Source organism: Leucopleurus acutus (assembly GCF_964270905.1).
Source record: "Leucopleurus acutus genome assembly, chromosome: 8".
Classification (NCBI taxonomy): domain Eukaryota; kingdom Metazoa; phylum Chordata; class Mammalia; order Artiodactyla; family Delphinidae; genus Leucopleurus; species Leucopleurus acutus.
In genome coordinates this window covers 5,274,398-5,287,475 of record NC_139151.1, presented here as the reverse complement: position 1 = coordinate 5,287,475, position 13,078 = coordinate 5,274,398, and positions in this window count along the sequence as shown.

Genomic DNA, 13,078 nt, shown 5'->3' with positions numbered 1-13,078 from the left:
AAGCACCGTGATTTCCAGTTATTTGGCCATTTGTCCTTACACGTTTTCTTCCTCTCTAACACATCTTCTTTGTTTTGCTTTCTATCTTAATGGAAGGGTTTGTTAAGGTCAAGACTGCTCAATACACAGCAATGAAAGCAATTAAGAACAAGGTGTAGGATGGGAAAATAGTATTTTAACTGTCAAGTATGTATCGTGGTTAACTGCTCTGATTTCAAATGTTTCATCTCATCGGATCATATGCCTTAGCTTTAGAATATATAACCACCACACAAATATAGAACATCTTTGGACCAGGAATTTGGTAACTATAGCCTGTTAATGTTTCAGGTGTCAGCAACGCCTTAAGAAGTTCCAGTTTTCTGTATTGTCGCTTAATGTTCAATGGTTCAAAGTGGCTTATTAGCAGGCAGAAATAGCCACTAAGCCTGGAGGAGTGGGATAGGGAGGGTGGGAGGGAGGGAGACGCAAGAGGGAAGAGATTTGGGAACATATGTATATGTAAAACTGATTCACTTTGTTATAAAGCAGAAACTAACACACCATTGTAAAGCAATTATACCCCAATAAAGATGTTAAAAAAAAAACCCTCAAAAAAAAAAAAAAGAAATAGGCACTAACTAAGGAAGTTTTGAGGTATTTACTAAGCATACAGGAGCCAAATTGCACTGTATTCTTTTTTTCTTTTTTTAAAGAAGATGTTGGGGGTAGGAGTTTATTAATTAATTTATTTATTTTTTCTGTGTTGGGTCTTCGTTTCTGTGCGAGGGCTTTCTCTAGTTGTGGCAAGCGGGGGCCACCCTTCATCGCGGTGCGCAGGCCTGTCACTGTCGTGGCCTCTCTTGTTGCGGAGCACAGGCTCCAGACGCGCAGGCTCAGTAGTTGTGCCTCATGGGCCTAGTTGCTCCGCGGCATGTGGGATCCTCCCAGACCAGGGCTCGAACCTGTGTCCCCAGCATTAGCAGGCAGATTCTCAACCAGTGCGCCACGAGGGAAGCCCACTGTATTCATTTTTGATAAGAAGTGGAACTTAAATAATGGAAAGCCACAAACAATCCCCAAAGTTCACTTCAATTAATTGCCTCACCACGATTTTCTGCCTCGCTTTTTTTTCTTTTCTTTCCTCACTCCCTAATCTCCTTTTGCCAGAATTTCTCAAGAGCGGTTAAATTGACTTCAAAAAAATGTCCTTGCATTTCCTCAAAGGAATGGCACAAAAGGGGTTAGCAGGTTGAGGAGCTAAGAGGTCACAGATAACACAAAACGTAGATGATGGTTGAGAGTTGACTTTGGTTTTCGTCAATCACCTCTGAACTCAAATTAGAATTGACTTATAGCTGAGTGATAGAAAACAGCCGAACGCAGGATTGAACACCCCACATTTCTTTTTAAAGAACTAAGCAGGGCTTCCCTGGTGGCACAGTGTTAAAAGCATCCACCTGCCAATGCAGGGAACATGGTTTCAAGCCCTGGTCGGGGAAGATCCCACATGCCGTGGAGCAACTAAGCCCGTGTGCCACAACTGCTGAGCCTGCACTCTAGAGCCCATGAGCCACGACTACTGAGCCTGCGTGCTACAACTACTGAAGCCTGCGTGCCTAGAGCCCGTGCTCTGCAACAAGAGAAGCCACAGCAATGAGAAGCCCGCGCACCCCAACGAAGAGTAGCCCCCGCTCGTGGCAACTAGAGAAAGCCTGTGTGCAGCAACAAAGACCCAATGCAGCCAAAAATAAATAAATAAAATAATTAAAAAAAAATAGAACTAAGCAAAATGGCAGGATGAAGAATGAGAAAGCCATTCTTTCCCTTTTCTCAAAGGTAAGAATCCTGAGGCTGATTTGCACCCTTTGTCACTGTAAATTCAACCTCATAGATACTGAAAGCTTCAACATTAATCTATCTAGGGCAGCAACCAAGAGTAAAAGATATAATAAACAACCATTACAAGAATAACTTCTCTTTCAAGGATAGGTTATTGCCCCATACAACAGTCTTTACAACTTGAAACTGTTACAAACTTTCTCTTTGAGGATGTTAACTCAATCTTGTGATGTTCAAGTATCACTTATCCTCACCAAATATGTCAGTTGATACAGTTGCCTTATCGTTTATCTGGACTGTTCTCTGAGCACTTCAGTGTAAATAATTTCTATCAGATCTGAAAGGTTGCATCCATAGTCAGATCTCAACGATCTGAATAACAGTTATGCATTTTAAATTATTTATATCAAGTATTCAATTCCGTCTGCCTCTCACAGGCTCTTCATTTAGGGGCAACCTCTTATTCTTCAGTTTCACCCATATATATATATATATATATTTTTTTTTTTTTTTTTTTTTTTTTTTTTTTCCTGCGGTACGCGGGCCTCTCACTGCTGTGGCCTCTCCCGTTGCGGAGCACAGGCTCTGGACGCGCAGGCTCAGCGGCCATGGCTCATGGGCCCAGCCGCTCCGCGGCACGTGGGATCTTCCCGGACCGGGGCACGAACCCGTGTCCCCTGCATCGGCAGGCGGACTCTCAACCACTGCACCACCAGAGAAGCCCACCCTTAGATATATTTTTTTCGTATGCATCTCAAAGGAAAATCTTTTTTTCCTCACCTAACCACAATACCACTGTCACATCTAACAAATTTAACAAAACTTCTCAAAGTGAGTCTTGATTTCATAATATTTTACCGTGGCTATGTAATTTAGTGTGTGAATACCAGCCAAGTACAGGTGATACAACCCCGGTTTTCTCAAAAGAGCTGTAAAGCTGGGTGTTCCAAGATGAGCAACAGCTGAGGCCATGATGGTGGGTTAGTCACCTCACCGCACCTCATCTGGTCTGCAACCCATTCCCAAAAAAGGAGCGAGACCTAGAGAGACCTACTGGAGTATACCTGGAAACAATTCAAGTCTTCAGCGGCTCTACCTTGTAAAATGTAACGAGGGATTTAAAAGCTGATTTAGACTATGTTTTTGGACGGCTGGTTGCTGAACCCTTTTTATCTCAAAATAGTACAGAGATCATCAAAAGTCCCTGTAGGGCAGGCGTCCAGGAGCTGATTTGAATGCTGCTGACTGTGCTTTTAAGGAGGTGTGCCAGCAAATGCGATCAGGAACAACTTCTCATAAAAAGTCAGTAGAGGCAGAGCCACATGAAGACATGTCCAGAATTTGGATACCAGGTCACCTTTTGAGAATAAAACTACTGAGAGCACATACTTATTTCAAGTAGCCGTTTGCAGAAGGACTAGTGCTGTGGGTGAAAACATTGGAAGCAACTCATTTCCAACAAGCGGACAGTTAAATATTTGGTGGCATTTGAGCGGTATGAGTCTAGTCTAGTATTTAAGACAGACAGTTCTGGAAAGAGGCAGACATGAGTTGCAATCCTGCTGTTTCCATCTGTTTTCTATGTAACCCGGAACAAATTATCTAGTCTCTCTAAGCCTCGAGCTGTTGTGAGTACTAAACTAAAAATTAAATGCAGTAATTTTCAGTTTCTCATATACCTTGATATTGGAAAGGAGGTTCTCCAAGCAGTGAGCATGAGTGATCTGGTCCCCTGAAAACAGTAATGCCATTTGATGGCAAACAGTAATGTCAATTGATGTATTATCTTCTAGTTCTACATGGCAGTCTCTCTCTCTCTCTCTTTTTTTAAATTTTGGCCACACCGCATGGCATGTGGGATCCTAGTTCCCTCCCACCCAAGGATCCAGTCCATGCCCCCCACAGTGAAAGTGTGGAGTCTTAACCACTGGACCACCAGGGGAGTCCCTGGCAATCTCTTTTGAGTTTGGTTATCTAAGATAGTACTTGAAGGGTTCTGATAAAATTTCTGACCTGCAAAACAGTGGACTACCATATGGGCCAGAAATTCTACTTTTTTTTTTTAATAAACAAGTTTTTTTTTAAAATAAATTTATTTATTTATTTTTGGCTGTGTTGGGTCTTCGTTGCTGTGCGCAGGGGCTTTTTCTAGTTGCCGCGAGTGGGGGCTACTCTTTGTTGCGGTGCGTGGGCTTCTCATTGCGGTGGCTTCTCTTGATGCAGAGCACAGGCCCTAGGTGCACAGGCTTCAGTAGTTGTGGCACACGGGCTCAGTAGTTTTGGCTCATGGGCTTCGTTGCTCCGTGGCATGTGGGATCTTCCCGGACCAGGGCATGAACCTGTTTCCCCTTCATTGGCAGATGGATTCTTAACAACTACGCCACCAGGGAAACCCAGAAATTCTACTTTTAAGTATATACCCAAGAGAAATAAAAACATAGGTCCACACAAAAACTTGTGCACAAATATCCATAAAAGTATTATTCATAATAGTCTAAAAGTGGAAACAACTTAACTATCTATCAACTGAGGAATGAATAACTGAAATGTGGTCTATCCATATAATGGAATACTACATGGATAGTATAATATATATGGATAATATAATGGAACGTTATCTAGGAAGAAATGAAGCACTGATACATGCTGCAACATGGTTAGCTTAAGCTTGAAAACACGATGCTTAGAGAAAGAAGCCGGTCACAAAAGACCACATATTTTATTTTATTTTTAAAAAATTTTATTGAAATGTAGTTGATTTACAATGTTGTGTTAATTTCTGCTGTACAGCAAAGTGATTCAGATATATATATACATATATATATATATATATATATATACACACACATTCTTTTCCATATTCTTTTCCATTATAGTTTATCACAGGATATTGAATATAGTTCCCTGTGCTATACGGTAGGACCTTGTTGTTTATCCATCCTATAAATAATAGTTTGCATCTGCTAATCCCAAACTCCCAGTCCATCCCTCCCCTCCCCCCTCCCGCTTGGCAACCACAAGTCTGATCTCTATGTCTGTGAGTCTGTTTCTGTTTCATAGATATGTTCATTTGTGTCGTATTTTAGATTCCATATATAAGTGATATCACATGATATTTGTAAAAGACCACATATTTTATGATTCCACTTACATGAAATGTCTAGAAAAGGCAAATCTATAGATACAGAAAGTAAACCAATGGTTGCCTAAGGCTGGGAGGAGGAAGGGCGGGCAGGAAACAGGGAGTGACTACTAATAGGTACAGTGATCCTTCTGGGTATAATGAAAATGCTCTAAAATTGATTATGGTGATAAGTGCACAATTCTGTGAATTTCCTAAAAACTATTGAATTGTACACTTTAAATGGGCACATTGAATGGTATGTGAACTACAACTCAAAGCTTTTATATAAAAAACGGAACAAAACAACAACAAACATAAAACCAGAAATAGACCTTGGGGTCCCACCAAGGCCCTCTTACCCTGTGAGGCTCCGCCGATGAAGGTGACTGGCCTCACTCTCTGACATTTCTTAATTGAAACAACAAGCAAATATTGTCAATATAAGACAAAGAAAAAAACATGACATATAGCTTGTTCTACATATTACCTTCAATTCAGAGGGTTTTCAGGTGATTTAAAGCTGAGGGGTTTCATAGACTACATTATCAACATCTATTCAATGATGCACAGAATAACAAATAGGGAACCAAAATAAGGATCCCAGGAAGGACAGCTGGGAAGGAGGAAAGATGAAATTTGTAGCTAACTTGGCAGTAAGATCCAACCTAAACTGAATGTTGAGAAATAAAGTAATCGATATTGTCTATTTCCTACTCAGTATCCTTTCCCCTATTTCCCTTCCTATTTGATTTTCATTCTGTTAACACCCCTCCCCCATCTCCCCCCACTTCCAATTCCTTGGCCATCCTGGTTGACTTAAGACACTCAGCACATTTTAATTTTGCCCCTCTTCCCACCCCCCCACCCCCCCACCCCCCCAGTTATTGAGTCAGGAGTGGGTATGTGACCTAAGTTGTCCAACCAGAGAATCTCAGGACTCTCGTTTGGAAGCCTGAGGCAGAAGCTGTCTTTTCTCCTGGACAATTTCCTGAGCAGATGTAGGACAGGATCAAAAACTATCACAGACGCCTCACCGTTAGCCTGTGGATGAAGCTGACGGACTAGGAGGACCGGGAGAATCACAGAGACGTGAGCTGCAGTCCTGATTGGAACCATGCCCCATCTCTATGTTTTCACCTCTAAATTTTTCCAGTTACATAAGCCAATAAATACTATTTTTGTTTAAGCTGTATTAAGTAGACATTTCTATTATTTACAGCCAAAAACGTAAAAATGGGATAATTCTAATAAATTCTACACTCATGCCTAGACTTAATATTTATTAAGATGTTTGGAACAATGCCTGGCATGTAGTAAGTGCTATGTAAGTGTTAGTTATAGTTATTATTATTGACAGAAGTCTTAGTATTATAAAACAAAGGAAATAATAATGACTAACCTATCTACTTAACAAAACATTGTTAATAAGACAATGGAAAACAAAAGAAAAGGGCATCATTCCTCCCTCCATTGTAAAAGTAATACCTATCCATTATAGAACATTTGAAAAACACAGAAATATATTAAGAAGAATTTTAAAATCATTTATAATCCCACTCTCTAGAAAAAAGTAATATTTTGGTTCATTTTCTCCCAGTCTATTTTAAACATGTAATTGAAATTATTCTACATATACAACTTCGCATTCTCTTCTTTAAAAAATTGACCCTATCTCATAAGCATTTTTCCGTCATTTATTCTCATTTTGGATTATTTTCCTAGGATGGAGTCCTAGAAATGAATTGTCCTAGAAATGAAAGTGAGACTTGCAGGGTTCTTTTGAACATGAAATGAGATAATGGATACAAGAGGCATTTGAAAATTGAAAGCACTGTACAAGTATGAGCTGCTCTTGTAATATCATTAGCTCTTCCCCTAAACTTGCTCCTCCCCCTGAATTCTCTATCTTGCTGAATTGCAGTAGCATGATCACCACCACCATAAACAGCCAGCCACAGTTACCTGCTGTCTTGTATCAAGAACTTATCATGTGCTGTGCACTGAGCTAAACAGGTAAGCACTTTATCCATTATTCCATTTAATCTTTGTCGGATCCCTGCTAAAAAGGTGATAGTATCCTATTCTGCAAAGAGAATTCCGAGCTCTGATGGAATTAAATAATTTAAGGTCACACAACCGGAAACTGTAGAGCAGGGATTCGAACCCTAAAATTCATCTGTGTAAAGTCCCTGCTTTAACCACTTGCTATCTGCTATTAGGCCCTTTTCCCCAGTGTGCATTTCTTCTGTATCCCACAAGTCATTGAGTGGGGCACTTTCTGATCCCTGTGGCACTCTCCTCTGCATTTCTACTTCTTCTGCCCTAGTTTGGGCTCTCATTGTGTCTTCCCTGGATGATTTCAATAGTCTCCTGATGTGAGGAATCTGACAAAGTGATCTTCCTAAAATGCAAATCTCACCATCAGTTAGTGGTTCCCCAGATCTGTCAAGAGAGAGTTCAAAATCTTTAGTGAGTACCCTTATTTCTTGTGATCCCTCTTCTCCTGTTGCTCCCCTGTGGGGTCATGCCTCTTTATGCTTCCCTGTCCACACCCAGACCAATGCCTTGGCTAGCCATAGCTGCCTTCTTTGTCGAGATGACTCCTATCTTTTCAAACTCAGTTAAAGCATCGTCTTTGGGAAGTTTTCCCTGTTATCATCACACTCTTTGACATTGAACAGACAGCCTTTATTTATTAAGCAACTTGAGAACAAGAAGCCTATCTTGTTTCACCTTATATCCCAAGTAAAGTATTGATTGACACATGGTATGCTGTAGGTGCTGAATAAATATCCACCAAATGAATTTTTATGTGACTTTGGTATTGATATCTCATCAGGAAATGTTAGGGTGTATTAATGAAATGCATGTTGTCCAGAAAAACAACATTATGCTGTCTATAGGATGTGAAATATGGTCCTCAGTTTTGGAGTCTACATTTTTAGAGGCTGATTAGTAAATTGGAATTGATAGAGAGGTGTAAAGAAGGTACAAAGGTCTGGTAACAATGTTGCATGTAAAATGGTTACAGAAATGAGTCTGTTTACATTAAAGAAAAGACTTTGGAGTGGGGGGCAGAATGGGAGATAAGAGCCATCTTCACATACATGATGAAGATTAGCCGAATAAAGACAAATTTTTTTTTTTCTTTTCCTTTTTTTTTTTTTTGCGGTACGCGGGCCTCTCACCGCTGTGGCCTCTCCCGTTGCGGAGCACAGGCTACGGACGCACAGGCTCAGCGGCCATGGCTCACGGGCCCAGCCGCTCCACGGCATGTGGGATCTTCCCGGACCGGGACACGAACCCATGTCCCCTGCATCGGCAGGTGGACTCTCAACCACTGCGCCACCAGGGAAGCCCTCCTTTTTTTAAAAGTTAATTTTTATTGGAGTATTGTTTGCTTTACAATGTTGTGTTAGTTTCTGCTGTACGGCAGTGAATCAGCTATACGTATACATATATCCCCTCTTTTTTGGATTTCCTTCCCGTTTAGGTCATCACAGAGCACTGAGTAGAGTTCCCTGTGCTATACAGAAGGTTCTCATTAGTTATCTATTTTATACATAGTGGTGTATATATGTCAATCCCAATCTACCAATTTATCCCACCCTCCCTTCCCCGCTTGGTATCCATACGTTTGTTCTCTACATGTGTCTCTATTTCTGCTTTGCAAATAAGCTCATCTGTACCATTTTTCTAGATTCCGCATGTAAGCGATATTATATATTTGTTTTTCTCTTTCTGACTTACTCTGTATGAAAGTCTCTAGGTCCATCCACAAGACAAAATTTCTAATCATAGAACTATGAGTTTCTCCATCCTTCTGTTATAGCCATTATGAAAGGACTTCTGTACAGGGTAGAAAAATGCCCCAAATATGTTCAAACTCTTTGACTTGGGGCTTCCCAAGCTGAGTAATTTCACATCAGCTTGTCTGAAAAGCAAGTACCATGTAGAAATCACCAACAGTAAGAACTTAGAGTGCAAGCAGTTTCCAGCGCTGAGGTTTTTATCATCATTTTATATTTTCCACACCGAAGGCAGAGGAAATCATTCAAAGAAGCACCAAACAAGAACAGTAAAAAATGTGGCAACGTTATGGGCAGCTGAGAAAATAGCCATAGCATAGGGGCAGAACAGCCCAAATACAAGGAATGGGATGGCTCCTTTCAAATGAAGACTCAGGGACAACAAGAAATAAAGGAAGGTAAATAGGCAGGGCCACATGCAATAACAACTCCTCCAAAAGTGATTTGCAGCCAGAGGCAGCTTTTCTGCAGAGTTAATTAAGCTCTTCGGCCACTCCTTTGCCCTGGGCTCCCCTGAGGCCTCTGCAGGTACTCTGAAAATCTTAACGTTTGTCTTAACGAGGACACCCAAGACTGTATAAGTTTTAGACCTTACAGAACTTGTTTGCTTCAAACCTGTCAACCAGTTGACCAGCAAAACAAAGCGTAGCATATGTGTAGTGTGTTTAAAGTTATTTTTCAAGCATTGTATTTCAGCCACACCTACATACCCAGATTGTAATCAGTTACACCAATATTATCTTTGAAAACAAAAAATATTTACATGAAGACTCCAGTGCCAGATTCTTTCTTATGTCTAGACCCTGCTCTGGCATTATCGAATTTGGGTGCCCTGTACTGATTTTAAGTACTTGATATTTTTGTCTATTTGACTCGTTTGAAAACCAGATCCTGTTTTAATTTAGACCAGTAGGAGGTATAAGAAAGTCTTTATAAGTTAAAATATTTAAATCTTAATTACCTACTCATGTGGTGAAGGTGAAAATCATGCAAGGTTAAACCTGTTCTGCTTCTCATAGAGCGTCCCTCTGAGAAGTGACGCCACCTGTTCAACATCAGTGGCAGAGGGAACATGGAAGCCTTCTAAGCAGGAGAGAAATAGGAGACAGCTAGGGAACTTTCTAGTTCCTCTTGAGTTACATTCTGTAGAGTGGCTTCTCTGTTTACGAATAGAAGTGTGATTTTAGAGAATATCACAAAGCTACCTTAAAATGCAAGCAGAAAGAATGGCCAGCCATTGATACATTTTCCATGTATCCATGGAGGGACTTATGAGACGAATGTTTTCTGATACCTGCTAGGGAGTTGGTTAGCATGATGTGAGCAGACGACCTTAAGTTTCTGAGTCACACAAACCAAGATTCAATTTCCTTCTCTGCTGGTTACTGGTTTTGGTTGTGGGCAAGTTATTTCACCTCTCTGAGCCTTGGTTTCCTCATCTGCAAAATAAGGATGATACTCATCTTACAAATCTGAATGGTCTCTCTTGCACTGTCAATTTCTCCCCTTCCCCAGTGGCTTCTTGGGTTTTTTTTGTTTGTTTGTTTTTTATTTTGACTGCACTGCCTGGCTTGTGAGATCCCAGTTCCCCATCCAGGGATTGAACCCGGGCCACGGCAGTGAAAGTGCGGAATCTTAACTACTAGACCACCAGGCAACTCCTCTTCCCCCCCCCCGCCCCCCCGCACAGTGGCTTCTTATCAATGGCAAACAGCAACAAAAACAACAACAAGACTCTCTACCTGTACCCCACAAGAGCTGCTCCACTAGCTCGCTCTTTCAGCAGGAAACATCTTGGAGGATATGACTGTGCTTGTTAGCTCTGCCTTACCAGCCACTTAAACCTTTACTTCCTACAGGTAGCCTTACAACTTACAAAGAAATGACCAGTGACCAGGTTCTATTATCTCCAAGTTCAGTGATGCTTTCTTAGTCTTCATCTTACTTGGTCTTTTCTAGCTTTTGACTCTATGCTGTGATGATAAATATAGGTTAAACAGAAAAATAATATATCATTCTGGGTTTCTTTCTACCTCTCTTGTTGCTGTCCCCATTGGCTGTCTTATGGTCCTAACCACTTTGGGGTAGGTAAATTCCTGAATTCTAATTCTAGTTCCAAACTCTCTCTGAGCTCTTTCCCAAGTAATGACTGTGTATCTCATGCTGGAGAGGTTGTTGGCATTTCATCAACTCCACTCCCCTGTCCCCATTATCTTTTCCCTATTTCTGCCAATGGCATTGTCCTTACCCTATTCTCCCAGGCACCGTGTTTGGACACATGAAGTTCCTTTTATTCCTCCTCCTTTCCAGTCCCACTGCATCTCTCTTCGTTCTGCCCACAATCACTCTTCCCCTCATATCACAATAGGCTCCTACTTGGCCTCCTTGCCTCTAGACTCTGGTTCATACCTCGTATGGCTGTCACACTCAATTTGCCTAAAGCCAACTCTAATTATATCTTTTTTCCAAAGATTTCTATGGCTCCCCAGTATCTTTTAGGTAAACTGACCAACCATCTTACCTTTGCTATTTATTACAAACCCTGTCCTCCAAAGAAATGAAATACTCACATGTTCTCTTACATGCCTTGTGTTTTTCCAACGCCATGCCTTTGCTTGCATTGTTCCTTCCATGCTTTTTGTCCTCTCCTGGACATCCTTTGTATATTCACAGGAACTCTCAGATATAATCTCTTCTATGATCCTTGCCTGCTGTCCTCAGCCAGATGTAACCAACTTCTTCCCCCAATTTATTCCTTAAAAAGCACAGATATTTCTCTTGGGCCATTTATGACTTTCCACTTAGTAGTATACTTATGCATGCACAAGTTTTATCCTCTCTGCCAGAGTGTAAAGCTCATTTAGTTATGTGTTCCTTCAGCAAATATTTTTTTGAATGTCTATTAAGTGCAACCACTCTGTAAAGGTACAGAAGTGAACCAAACACGACTCCTCCCCTCAAGGGACTCATGATGTAATTAAGGAGACAATAAAGAAAATAGATCACTGGGCTTCCCTGGTGGCGCAGTGGTTGAGAGTCCGCCTGCCGATGCAGGGGACACGGGTTCGTGCCCCGGTCCGGGAAGATCCCACGTCCCGCGGAGCAGCTGGGCCCATGAGCCATGGCCGCTGAGCCTGCGCGTCCAGAGCCTGTGCTCCGCACACGGGAGAGGCCACAACAGTGAGAGGCCCGCGTTCCGGAAAAAAAAAAAAAAAGAAAGAAAGAAAATAAATCACTAACGTTTAGTTTACAAACAGTGTGTCAGAGTTATGTACAGAATGTTCTGGGGGAACACAAAGGAGGTGTATCAGCTCAGCCTTGGAGGAGAAGAGGGAGAGCAGAAAACTTCCATGAGCAGGTGATACTGGAACCAAGTCTTAAGTGCTGAGTCAGTCATGGATGATGTGGTGGGTTTGGCGGTGAGAGGATACATTCTGGGTATGGTATATTTAAAGGCTACCAGTTATAAGCCAAGGCCAAGCTTATAACCAGTTCATATTCATGTCCCATACTACATTGTTCCAACACCTGCATTAGAACAGGACCATTCCATTATAAAGTATTCACCATTCTGATTTGTGATGAGAAAAATGCAATGTAGTGAGTTGTCAAAAATTTACATTGTGTCTGTCTTTTAAATTGTAAAATGATGACCATTCTTACTTTTTGTTGTTGTTAAATGTTCTTTCTTTAATGAAACAGTGGTGACAACACACAGTTGTGTCAATGTTTTGTTTAGAAAACTAAAACACTGGTAATTTTTTTATTTTTTAATTGACGTATAGTTGATTTACAATGTTGTGTTAGTTTCTGCTGTACAGCAAAGTGATTCAGTTATACATATGTATACATTCATTTTATGGTTTGTCATAGGCTACTGAATATAGTTCCCTGTGCTGTACAGTAGGACCTTGTTGTTTATCCATTCTACATATAATAGTTTGCATCTGCTAATCCCAGATTCTTAATCCATCCTTCCCCCACCCTCCCTCCCCCTTGGCAACCATAAGTCTGTTGTCTATGTCTGGAAACACTGGTAACTTTAAATGCTGCTCCAGTTTTAAAAATTTTGTTTTACTGACCCATGATTTTCAAGAATCAAGCTCTCAGAAGTATTAGTGGATTAGAATTCCCTGGACAGCTTTAAAAAAAATGTATATTGAATTCCTTATGTCACCTTAGTCTTAGTGATTCAAAACTTCCAAGGTAGGAGCTTAAGAATTTGCCTTTTTATAAAACTTCTTAGTTGATTTTGAAAAGCATCCTGATTTGGGAGCAGCTGCTGTACCTGGATTTAACTCACCTGAATAAGTGTCAAATGGAT